Raw genomic sequence first — 12,727 nt, forward strand, 5'->3', positions numbered from 1 at the left:
CCAGCCCCTCTTGCTGGCATTGAACTTTAACGCAGATATCAAGTCGTGCCGTAGGTTTCAGATCCTCCTTTTGTGTCAGATGTACGTCTCTGTGGCTATATAATAACTTTTTCTCTTAATGAGTACTGGAAATTCTTAATTTCTAATGCTCCGTTCCTCAAAGGACTTGGCACATCTGAGGCAGATCCATGAAAAATTCTCTCTGATGAGGTCTGGGGTGCAGACAGCAGCCTGGTGCTGGCTCCATGATCCATTCAGGTCTTTCTGTTGTAGAAGATGCTCAGCCCCACAGCTGTCCCAGGTGGGAACACACTTCCTTCTGGGGCTGAGCTCCCCAGACATTGCTGAAAGGACTTGGCACATTTGAGGCAGATCCATAAGGAATTCTCTCTGGTGAGGTCCGGGGTGCAGACAGCAGCCTGGTGCTGGTTCCCCAACCCCTTCAGGTCTTGCTGTTGTGGAAGATGCTCAGCCCCACAGCTCTGCCAGGTGGGAACACGCTTCCTTCTGGGGCTCAGCTCCCCAGACCCCCCCACAGCAGCCCTTGGTGAGGCTCACATGGAAAAGCAAATTCAAATTACTGCAGCAGGTCGAGCTACAACCCCATAAATCCTCACCCTCAGCCTTTTGGCTTTGTCCTCTGTTCCAAAGGCTACAGGAATGGGGCTTGTGGGTCTCATATTCCAGAAAAAAAAAAAAAAAGGAGGTAGGACTCAGCAGGGAAACTTTTCTGAGCTTTAATGGCAGCGGAGAGCGAGTTCCCCAGATCTTGAACATAGTTGCGGGCTCGCTGTTTCTTGGGAAATGGAAGCTGCAGATGTTTGATGACTCTCGGGATTTGCTCCACATTAATCACTGCTGGAGTTGCGCAGCTATTTTTCTGAATTTTGCAATATTACACAACTAGACCTCTTTTTTTTTAATTTTTTTTTTTTTCTCTCTGAACCTGAACGTTCATCCCGCATTTAACACTGCAGCCGATTCTGAAATCACATTTTCTGCTCTCGGCAATAACCTACAGGGAATGTGGAAGGGAGGAGGGGAGAAGAGAAGATACTGGTGTGATACTCTGTAATTTGCAAGGGTTAATGAGGACAAGGTCCTTAAAAGGGAGACCTGGGGTACGGGGTACCCCGTGTCCGTGAGCAGCGGGGCCCCCCAGGCAGTTCATGGTTTTGAGATGTTGAGGGACACCATCGAGTGTATATTTTTAGTCGCGTTCCTTGGAATATTTGGTAGAGCAGGCAATGTGTTTATAGTCAGCTTCCTGTGTCCGTATCAGCGTCTTGGCATGTGATGGAATTAGTTAAAAAAAAAAAAAAAAAAAAAAAGGGAAGGACTGAAGAGCGTTGTAAGGATTATTTGTACTGCGGGATGAGGGCTCTGGGGTGCTGTGGGTCCTGAGCCCCGTGGGCTCCCCCAGGACTCATGCATCACCTTGGGGTCGTCTCCTTCTTCTTTAAGCAGGAGGAACCAAGAAATGCCAATCTCTGTGTCCTGGTGGGGTGGGATCAGCCCGGTTCCTGGCACAGGCTGGTGCTCTGTTGGATCAACCCTTCGCTGTTCATAACCTCTCCTTGTGCAGAGGCGGTTGGAGCACACAGGAGGGGGATATTTTGACTGATTTTGTCTCTAAATAATAGTTGTCTTTGTGCAATGATAATTATCTTTGCCCCAAAGCCGCCCCCCCCCAGCAAGATGCTGATATTCGGAATAACTTCTTTCCCTTGCTGGGGCAATTAAAAAGCTGTCACTAAACACACATGGGAGGGGTGTGTTATTCATGGGGGGGTGTAGGATTAACCGTGGGGAAGAGAAAAAAGTTTTCTGGTGCTTTAAGCTGAGGAGAGTGAAGAAAAAGAAAAAAACAAACCCAGTCCCTCCCAGTTTCTGCAGTGATAAGATGATGTCCTGATAAGGTGATGCTGGGACCCAGGTGCCCAGGGGAAGGTGTGTGACGTGCTCCTGGATGTCATTAGAAAGGGAACTCTGGGGTGCTGTGGGTCCTGAGCCCCGTGGGCTCCCCCAGGACTCATGCATCACCTTGGGGTCGTCTCCTTCTTCTTTAAGCAGGAGGAACCAAGAAATGCCAATCTCTGTGTCCTGGTGGGGTGGGATCAGCCCAGTTCCTGGCACAGGCTGGTGCTCTGTTGGATCAACCCTTCGCTGTTCATAACCTCTCCTTGTGCAGAGGCGGTTGGAGCACACGGGAGGGGGAGATTGTGACTGATTTTGGTCTCTAAATAATAGTTAACTTTGTGCAATGATGGTTATCTTTGCCCCAAAGCCCCCCCCCAGCGAGATGCTGATATTCGGAATAACTTCTTTCCCTTGCTGGGGCAATTAAAAAGCTATCACTAAACACACATGGGAGGGGTGTGTTATTCATGGGGGGGTGTAGGATTAACCGTGGGGAAGAGAAAAAAGTTTTCTGGTGCTTTAAGCTGAGGAGAGTGAAGAAAAAGAAAAAAACAAACCCAGTCCCTCCCAGTTTCTGCAGTGATAAGATGATGTCCTGATAAGGTGATGCTGGGACCCAGGTGCCCAGGGGAAGGTGTGTGACGTGCTCCTGGATGTCATTAGAAAGGGAGAATACGGGTTGAGAACCAGGAAGGAGAGGGCTTATTCAGCAAAAGCAGGCCTTCTAATTGCTTATAAACGTAAGCTTGAACTTAAAATTGATTACAATGTAGGAAGTTTGTCTCCGGAAAGGCCTTTCCTGAGCTGTCTGTCCCGAATTGGAGATGTTTGGGTTTCTGTCCTCTGTTGTTAGGTCTTTGGGCTTAAATTTTCTCAGTCTGCGGTCCCCAGAGACTTGATGTATCTGTGTGTGCCTTTTCAGTTAATGAAACAAAAAATCCTCGCTTTGCCGTGTCATTAATCGTCTTGATGAACAACCAGAGTATTTCCAGAGGAAAGTTTCCTTTCCATTTTTAAAAATAAAATCACACAGATACCAAAGACATTTATGCTGGTTTTTCTGTGCTGCCATAGGGGAAGCACAAGAAATTCTGTCCCAGGGCGGTTCATCACGGTTTGTGTTAGGAAATCAAAGTTTCTTGTGAAGAATCTTGTGCCGTGGCATGGTGCAGCTTTCTGTGTGTCTTCAAAATCTTCTTCTCCCTTGTAGAACCCATAGTTGTCTTTATTAAATGCCACCAGCACAACTGGGGAGAAGTTTTCCTCTCTGGAAAGCTACACTGTTGTAGGAAATCCTGGAGGGGAACATAGACCAACCTGAAATTTGAATTTTCAATTTGTAGCAGCTCTGCAGGACCCCAAGAGGCTTTTGCTTCTGCATCGAAATAATTCCCAAAGCATCTCCAGGAAAAGGGTCCGTCTGTGCTGCAGAGGGAGAAGTGAAGTGCAACAAAAAAGTCTCAGAAATTGCAGATTAAACTGAAAGAGCTTTTTATTTTCGTTAATGAAAAGCCATCATCTTTCAGCCAAGCTCTTGTTTTCCTGCATCATCTTGCTCTTGCACGACGTGGTACCAGAGGTGGTGTGTTCTCCCATGGCTTGGTTTTGCAGCTGTCTGGGGTGGGGGGGTGTTAAACCACCATGGTCACTGCCCTAAAAATGTCAAAGTTGGGGCTGTTAGCAGTAAGACACTCTGGTTTGTTGGTTGTTGCTGCGGATAAGATTGAGCAGATCCCCGGATACGTTTTTCAGCTGTGTTTTTAGATTCAAGCCAAAAAAAACAAGGAAAAAAAGCCAGTTTTTTTGGGATAAGCAAAGAGCATCACTGATGTTTTGGGGAGACAGACCACCTCCTTCCCAGCCAAATCTGCTGTAAAAATCCCAAGGGATTTGCCCTGCAAAGCCGGGATGCTCCATCCAGTTCCAGGACCAGAGGCTCCAGGACCCGTTTTGCAGCGATATTTCCTCATTTTTCTCTCCCACGTGCCCTTCCCTGATTTATTCCTTCCCGAGGATGCCCTGACCTCTGAACGCTGACGTCCAAAAAGAGCATTTCAGAGCGGGGGTGGGGGGGCATTACGCTGGCCTTAAACTATGCTAATAATGTTGGGTTTGTGGGTTTTTCTGGCTAATTTGATAGGAGCTTTGATTAGGCAGGAATATCAAGTCTTTATAGCTCTGGGGTGGAGGGCGGCCCCTGTGAGCCCTGCTTATTTTTCACTTGCATTTCAAGATTGTTTTGATCTCCGTCAGGAAGCACAAGTCAAGAGATTAAATTTTTTTTTTTTTTCTTACTTTTCCTTAACGATTTCCAGGGGCTGTGACTGGAGAACTTGCAGAGATAAGCAAAGCAGAAGCTTTTCCATTAAAACTCGCATTTGTCCCAGCTGCCACACGTATGTAACGGGGGGTGACGCGCTGCATTTATTTTTATTTCCTTGCCCTATGTGAAAAGCCCAAGCTTGGCACTGGGACAAGGGCTGGCAGCGAGGTGACAGTCTCTTAAAATTCAATTTATTTTCCTACTCCGTATGAGGGTTTTAACAGCAGCAATTAAAGTTTTGACGCTGTTCCGACACGGGAAGGGGCGTGTGATTTATGAAGGGGACACTGCCCGTGCTGCAGGCATCTCTCTGCCCTGATAAGGACTATCCCTTGGGAATTTTCTGGGCTGGTTTTTCCCCTTGTTTCCTGGGAAATGGGGGGCTGAGCGATCTCAGAGCTAATTGGGTGATTGGGCCGGTGACCGAGGCTCCGTGCCAGATCTCCGACGGCCCGTTGGCAAACGATGGGGGTTTTTCCTTCCAAAAAGCATCGGTGGCAATTCCGGCTCCCGCCGTGCCCTGCTTAATGAGTTAGTTGTGCCCCGGCTGCTTTCCCAGTTTAGGAAATGCCCAGTGCCTATAATCCATGTTTTGCACCTTATTTGACAGTGGGTGTCTCTCCAGGGATACACGAGTATATAAAGCCTGGAGAAGAGGAGGCTGAGGGGAGACCTTATTGCTCTCTACAACTCCCTGAAAGGAGGGGGTAGAGAGGTGGGGGTCGGTCTCTTCTCTCAAGTCACAGGCGACAGGACAAGAGGAAATGGCCTCAAGTTGCCCCAGGGGAGGTTCAGGCTGGATATTAGGAAACATTTTTTCACTGAAAGGGTTCTCAGCCATTGGAATGGGCTGCCCAGGGAGGTGGTTGAGGCACCATCCCTGGAGGTGTTCAAAAGACGGGTTGATGTAGTGCTGGGAGGTATGGTTTAGTGATGATGCTCCTTGTTTGTTGTGTGGGTGTCTGTTTTTGTCAGTTAGGTTGACAGTTGGACAAGATGATCTTTAAGGTCCCTTCCAACCTAGAAGATTCTGTGATTCTGTTATAAATGACAGGAAAGGTTAAAGCAGCAATTAGCACTCGATGTGTAATTATCAGTTGCTGGTTTAGAACTTTACGTGTGTTTTTGCACACCCGTGTGTGTGTCACTGAACGTGCTCGCCCTTGGGCTTCATGCAGCAGCAAAGCAATGTGAATAAAAAGAAAGACAACTTTATTTGTAATAAATTCATTTATTATATTTATTTATTTATAAATCCCCCCTTTAACTATCACAGAGGGCAGGTAACCTTAGGGGTTTTATCGCCTCTTTTACCCATAGCATCAAGGCAGCCTGTTTGGTTTGTGTCTGTGTTATACATGGTTTTAAACAAATAAACCCTTGTGTTCTTGGGGCTCTGGTTTCTGTTCTTCCCGGTGCTGAGCTGTGCATATCGGGCACCCACTATAATTCAAAACTCTTAGAAAATCCCTGCCCTCTTTCAATTGTCATCGTGGTGTAGTTTGCATTTAAAATTCGTGTTTAACAAGTTTGAGGAGGGTGTTGAATATAGTGGGGTGTGGATTTACCAGCCTTGCAACAGTGAGAGCAGTCTCTGGCGCGGGACCTTGGATTGGTTTAGGATTGATCGAATTCCAGGATTTTTTTTGGGGTGTGTATAGGCTTCTGTAGGCATCATGGGTGCTCGGATTGGTTTCTCCCGTGGTTTAAGCACAGCTGCTAGAATATATCCAGGCAGAGTGCCCACACCGGCTGCGCGGGCGCTTGGTGTAAACCTGCTCAGGGCTTTACCCCGAGTGGTTTGACTCGTTTTAAAGCCAGGAGCTTTTCTGCCAACCACCTCTAAACCTCATCTGGCTGGGACCTCTGCCTCGGGAGCATGGGCTGCAGGAGGAGCTGGAGTGGCAAAAAGGCTCCAAATAGTTGTTGGCTTCATTCAAATGTTGTGCACTTTCTTCTGGGAGGTGGCCAGAGGGAATTGTCTGCCCGTGGCCATGTCCTCAGGGAGGGAAATAGGGAAACTGGCTGTAAGAAAGGCTTGGGGTAGACTTTTCAGTGAGGCAAATCTGAAAATATTGTAGTCTTTGTGATTAGAATTAAACCACGAGTGCTAACCCTTCTTAGCTCTGCCTTTCTTGGTCTACGAAGTACTTAAAAATTTTTATTTTACTCTGTTTCAGGATCATTACACCGATAAAAATCAAAGGCAGCTGGACGGGGAGCAAGACGGCCTATGTAGGTGAGTTTCCAGCACATGCTTGTTCCTTTCTTTCATGCAAAATCTAAAGCAGAAAGACAGGTCCCAAGCCCCAGTGATTTAAATTTTATCCTGGAGTGGAACAAATACAAAATACTCGGCAGCTTTTTGGAGGAGAGGCTGCAGGGACAACACGGGCTGTGCTCTCCATGACATTACCAGCAGTGGTTCCTGACATTCATTCCCCTCCTTTTTTGCTACCAGGGAATACTGGGAGCAGAAATGCTGTTTGGAGTGGGCTGCCTCTCCCACAGAAATTAGGCTTTTCCTTGTTTACTTCACCAGTTAGCAAGGGGCAGTGTGGGAGTCTTCATCATTTCTCTGTTTGTTTGTGTGTTTTGTTTGACTATCTCAGAATGCAAATCCCTCTTCCTGTATTGCCCCCTTCCTTACAACAGGTACTTTGATAAATTCCTGTAACTGAGAAGCTCGTGCAATGCTTTGCACCCTGTTGGTGACTCTGAGCTCCAAACCACGGAGGTTTTATTTTCCTCAGAGCATCTCCCACCAACGTCCTCGCCTTTATCTCTCTTTCAGGCTAAAGAATTTGCTGAAGGTCACGTAACCTGAGGCCAAGCTGGATCTTGTGACTCCCAGGCTGGTGCTTTGATCCGGGACCCCTCCTGCTGTACATGCTGTAAGACAAACCCATTTTGATACAACTAAATATCTCTTTGCAGTTTTGTGTATGTTCTTTTCCTGGTGTGACTTATCTGGGGGGAAAAGAGGTCCCTTCTGTGGGGAAACGGCCCCGCAGTTCGTTAGGGACAGGTCGACTTCACTAATGACTAGAGATTTTTTCAAAGTAACCTTGATCTAGAAGTCTGTTTTCATGGCTTTTGTTTGTACTAAAGATATAAAAAGTTAGAAAAAAATGCAGAGGAAAATAAAAGTGGGGTTTTTTTCCCCACTCACTAGTTTTTTCCCAACCAGTAAATGGAGTTTGGCAGAATCACATGGACAGAGCCTGACTTTGAAAATCAAACGTAGCTGTAGCTGGGTTTTGATCAGCAGGATGGTGCTGGGATAGCTTGTGAAACGGAGCTGAGGAAGGAACACAGCCTTAATTAAACACCCACAACACTAAATCCAGCTGAAGATCTCGGGAGTTGCCTGTTTTCTTTTATTTCCCGTTATTTGGCATTTTTATACATTTTGGAAAGACTAATTGAGACACTGGCGGCGTTGTTTATAATTTGGAAGAAAAAAATCTCGACTGCAAAATCTCTAAATGCTCTGGAGTGTAAACTCTCTGGAGAAGCAAACGTCAGGAAGTGCTGTTCTGTGCTTCCAGCAGTTTTTGTTCTCCCTGCGCGCTGACGGGCCGCTCGCCTCTGGGGTCTATCTGCGTGGCCAGAGTTCCCCTCGTTAACCGAGCCCTAATTACTGCCCTTCCTCCGAGAGATACAGATGGAAGGAGAGTTGGTTTGTTGTACTGTGTCTTTCGTGTCATAAAAATGGGTTTGAAATCTGCAGTAATTACGTACGGCACCTCCGAGGGGTTAAAACCCCCTCTCTGTGCTTGCTTAACGTGTGAGATCTGTATTCCAGCAGAATATAGAAAAAATCCAAGTGGCTTTTCGTGCAAAACCAGAAGCTTCTCTGCCCAGAAAAACAGGGGTTGGGTCCTGCAGGGTGCCTGAGTTTCCTGATCCCTTTGGCGATGGGGCTGGGCAGGGTCTGCATCCCAAAACATCCACCTCCTTCACCAGAAACTCACGTGTCCAAGTGGTGCAGCTGCTGGTGCTTCACCTTTTCTCTGTGCCTGGAAATAGTGTGGTCCTTGAACGCACCAAGGAGTTGGGTTGGTTTGGGTGAGGGAATCTTGTTTATTTTTACCAAACCCAAACATTTCTAGGGTGTACAAAATACTTGTGCGGTGATTGTAAATCTTGATAACTGTCTAAAAATCAAGTCCTCCTCACCTGCTGGGAACCTGGTGAGAGCAACTGGTGCAGGCACCACAGCCCTGCTGCTGAACGCTATCCAGGGGGATCAAAGGAGTCGGGGGGCCACCCACAGCTCCCACGACACCTCCAGAGCCGGGGGGCAACTTGTGGGTGACCACGGCCACTGTTTTCCCTGGGAAATTTGCATCGCAGGTACCGCGAAGTCCATGCGTGTCTGGGAGTCCTGGTGGGCTCTGGCGTTTTTGTGTTCAAAAGACAGGTTGATGTAGTGCTGGGAGGTAGGGTTTAGTGATGGGGATGCTTCTTGTTTGTTGCGCGGGTGTCTGTTTGTGTCAAAGTTAGGTTGATGGTTGGACAAGGTGATTTTTAAGGTCCCTTCCAACCTAGAAGATTGATTCTGTGATTCTGTTATCGCACCACCTCGCCTCTCCTTTCCTCGGGTGTGGTTTAAGGAGCACAAAGAGAGAAATCACAGAATCTTCTAGGTTGGATGGGACCTCAAAGATCATCTTGTCCAACCGTCAACCTCACTGACAAAAATAGACACCAGCACAACAAACAAGGAGCATCCCCATCACTAAACCATACCTCCCAGCACTATATCAACCCGTCTTTTGAACACCTCCAGGGATGGTGCCTCAACCACCTCCCTGGGCAGCCCATTCCAATGGCTGAGAACCCTTTCAGTGAAAAATTTTTTCCTAATATCCAGCCTGAACCTCCCCTGGTGTAACTTGAGGCCATTTCCTCTTGTCCTGTCGCCTGTGACTTGAGAGAAGAGACCGACCCCCACCTCTCTACCCCCTCCTTTCAGGGAGTTGTAGAGAGCAATAAGGTCTCCCCTCAGCCTCCTCTTCTCCAGGCTGAACACCCCCAGCTCCTTCAGCCTCTCCTCATAAGACTTGTGCTCCAGACCTCTCACCATCTTTGTTGCCCATAAATGCGCCTCTAATCCCTATTTCATTTTACTACTCCATTCTTTTTTCTTCTGGAGGGCAGGGCTGTGATGTTTTCCTGCTAACTGGGTATTATTTTCCATCCTATTTATTCACCTAGCAGAAGGGAAGGACTTGAGCAGCGACGTTTCCCTCCACCAGGCATCTCGCTGTGGTTTCCACTGGGTGTCAGCACGGCCCCGCGCTGGGACCAGGTCGGCAGGAGCCCTGCTGGCCACCCTGGGCTTTCCTGCTGGAAAAACCAGGTTGGGTGAATAACCAGAGCCAGGTTATTACATCCAGAGGTGCTGCTTTGCCTGCGCAGGCGCCAGGGGGGCTGTTTGGGCTGGAGGTAGTTTCCTTCCCCGAGCAGAGCAACTGGTCGGAGCGGGAGGAGCGCGGAGCGTGGCCTCCTCGTTCCAGCGCTCTCTAATTAGGGTTACACCTGGGACAGCGGGTCCCCGCTTCTAGCAGATGGGCGTGGATGACATTTGGAGGATTTCCTTTGAAGGTGTGGGTGTGATGGAGTGCTCCCGGAGAGGGAGCACACAGGAATTGGCACAGACCCGGGCTGTGTCCTGCAGATGTGACAGATCAGGGCTGTTCTTCCTCCACAACGACCCTGCCATTTTTATTTTCCACACTCCCTACCTTTCTGCTTAAAAATCCCTGGGACCTGCTGCCTGTCCTGCCAACCCGGGCACCTCCTTCATGCCCCTCGACTCTCTGTAGTCAATGTTTGGGGGAGAAGCAGCACTCCCAAGGGCAATTTGCTGGTGGATGAGAAGCTCCACAGGAGCCAGCAACGTGGGCTGGCAGCCCAGAAACCCCCCACCCTGGGCTGCATCCCCAGCAGCGTGGCCAGCAGGGCCGGGGAGGGTATTCTGACCCTCTGCTCTGCTCTGAGGAGACACCCCCAAGGGTATTTCATTGAATTTCATTGAATTTCATTGAATTTCTAGAGTTGGAAGGGACCATAGAGATCATCTAGTCCAACTCCCCTGCTGAAGCAGGATTGCCTAGAGCTAGAGCATGTTACTCAGGACTACATCCAGGCGGGTTTTGAAAATCTCCAAAGAAGGGGACTCCACAACCTCCCTGGGCAGCCTGTTCCAGGGTTCCGTCACCCTCACCGTGAAGAAGTTTCTCCTCATATTTGAGTGGAACCTCTTATGTTCCAACTTGTGCCCGTTGCCCCTCGTCCTCTCGGTGGGAACCACTGAAAAGAGTCTGGCTCCCTCCTCCTTCAACCCTCCCTTGAGATACTTGTAGGCGTTGATAAGGTCTCCCCTCAGCCTTCTCTTCTCCAGACTAAAGAGTCCCCCGAGAAGCTGTGGCTGCCCCATCCCTGGAGGGGTTCAAGGGCAGGTTGGAGGGGGCTTGGAGCAACGTGGTGTGGTGGGAGGTGTCCCTGCCCAGGGCAAGGGGTGGCACTGGGGGGGCTTTGAGGTCCCTTCCCACCCAAACCATGCTGTGATTCTGTGACTTTGGGTTTCAGGTGGGCAGAGACATCCCCTGGAGGCCCCTTGCTGCCATCAGGGACCTGTCCTTCTCCCACCCTCCCTGTGGGTCACCTCCACAAAAAGCCTGTCCTCAGTCCCGTTGCATGGTGAAGATAAGATGCTGCTGGATAAGGGGCCTGGGGATCCCCTCCTGCCCCGTGCAGGAGGCCAGGAGCAGCTGGAGCCCCACGCTGGGATGCTCAACCTCAGCCATGGGAGCTGGCAACCCCTTGGGTGGTGGGAAGGCAGAGCTGCATGCCAGGGCCTGCAGGGTCCTGGGGGTAACGCGTGGGAGCTCGCTGGGATGCTGAACACTCGCAGCAAACACCGTCCCCCCCCCCCAGGCCTGCTCCAGCACGGAGAGCAGAGAGGTTTGGCTGAAGGTAGTGCAGGCGCTTGAGATTCCTCCAAAAGTTTCTTCCCTCGGGGACCTAAACATTAAAATATCAAGGCCATGAAGTGTCACAGTGACAGACTTTTTGGCGCTGGCGTGCAGCCGTGGTTCTGTGCACTGACCTACCTGGTGATGATGAAAAGCTGGACACGAGCCGGTGTTCAAGGGCAGGTTGGAGGGGGCTTGGAGCAACCTGGGCTGGTGGGAGGTGTCCCTGCCCAGGGCAGGGGGTGGCACTGGGGAGGCTTTAAGGTCCCTTCCCACCCAAACCATTCTGTGATCTCTGAAATCAGCAATTTTGCTTCTGAAAACGCAGAGAGTAGATTTGTTGGGCAGGAAGGTGGCATTTTTATCGTTTCTTTTGCTCTGTAAAGCTCCTCACTCCTCCTGAGGCTGAGCCATGCCGTTGCCCAGGGCACATGATGCCATCTGGGGCTCAATGCCTGGTCCTCAGTGGGGTGACCCCCTCCTCTGCCCTGTGCAAAGGCTCTGTCCCCACTCCTGATGGTGAGCAGCACCTCCCCTCCCACCTCGGTGCAGATCTAGCAGAGCTCCCAAGGAGCCACCTCCCTGCACCAGGCAGCCTGACATCAGTCTGCTTCAGGGTGAACAGGCACCACAGGAGGCAAACCCCCACCTTCACCCCCAGCCTGCTTAAGCAGGACACCAGGCTGGTGGGGAGGAGCAAGAGGGGCTGGAAGCAGCATGGAGAGGAACCAGCAGCTACAGTCAGAACCATTCAGGTTGGAAAAGACCTTTGAGACCATCCGGTCCAACCATAAATCTAACACAGAATCACAGAATTGTTGGAGTTGGAAGGGACCTCTAGAGATCATCTGGTCCAACTCCCCTGCCAAAGCAGGAACACCTAGAGCACATCACTCAGGACTGCATCCAGGCAGGTCTTGAAGATCTCCAGAGAAGGGGACTCCACACCCAAGTCCAGGTCAGTCCTTATTGGAGCGAGGAGGAGGAGCTGCAGTGACCCCTGGTCACAAGGAAGGGGTGATGCCAGAGCCCCTCTGCAGCACCTGGGATGGCTGTGAGCAGCGTGGACCACCAGGACATGGGCCACCAGGATGAGCAGCAGGCTGTGGGGTGTTTCAGGGTAAGGTTTCCACAGGTTCTCTGGGTGCTGCGAGCGCTTCTGCACGTGCCCCTTTCCCAGGCGCCGGTGTGGGAGCGTGAAGGCTTGTGGCTGGTCGGGACTTGAATGCTGGTGGTTGGTTTTCCTACAGGGCAGACATGGCTGCTCGGGAGTGGGTTTGTTATAACTTGCAGAACCTAAAAACTCTCCGAGTCCAAGCCAAGAGGCCTGACATGGGCATTCAGGGCTGTAGCTGGTGCAGAAAGAAACGGGATTATTCTAAGAGTGCATCGTGGCACATGATCACAGAATGGGTTGGGTTGGAAGGGAACTCAGAGCACCCCCAGTGCCACCCCCTGCCCTGGGCCATAGCCCCCCCAGTGCCACCCCCTGCCCTGG

At 50.1% G+C, this 12,727-nt stretch overlaps 1 protein-coding gene across 1 annotated transcript in view; it reads left to right on the plus strand.

Annotated features, from left to right (window-relative positions):
- The first annotated feature begins 4,250 nt into the window (after window positions 1–4,250).
- Window positions 4,251–12,727, plus strand: part of GNG12 (guanine nucleotide binding protein (G protein), gamma 12) — a 17,756-nt gene continuing 9,279 nt past the window's right edge. The window contains exons 1-3 of the mRNA XM_014937854.1: window positions 4,251–4,316; window positions 6,424–6,482; window positions 7,038–7,137. The gene's annotated coding sequence lies outside the window, so the exon portion shown is untranslated. The remainder of the gene's footprint in view (window positions 4,317–6,423; window positions 6,483–7,037; window positions 7,138–12,727) is intronic.

This window comes from Calidris pugnax, unplaced genomic scaffold (genome assembly GCF_001431845.1).
Source record: "Calidris pugnax isolate Ruff unplaced genomic scaffold, ASM143184v1 scaffold29, whole genome shotgun sequence".
Taxonomy (NCBI): Eukaryota; Metazoa; Chordata; class Aves; order Charadriiformes; family Scolopacidae; genus Calidris; species Calidris pugnax.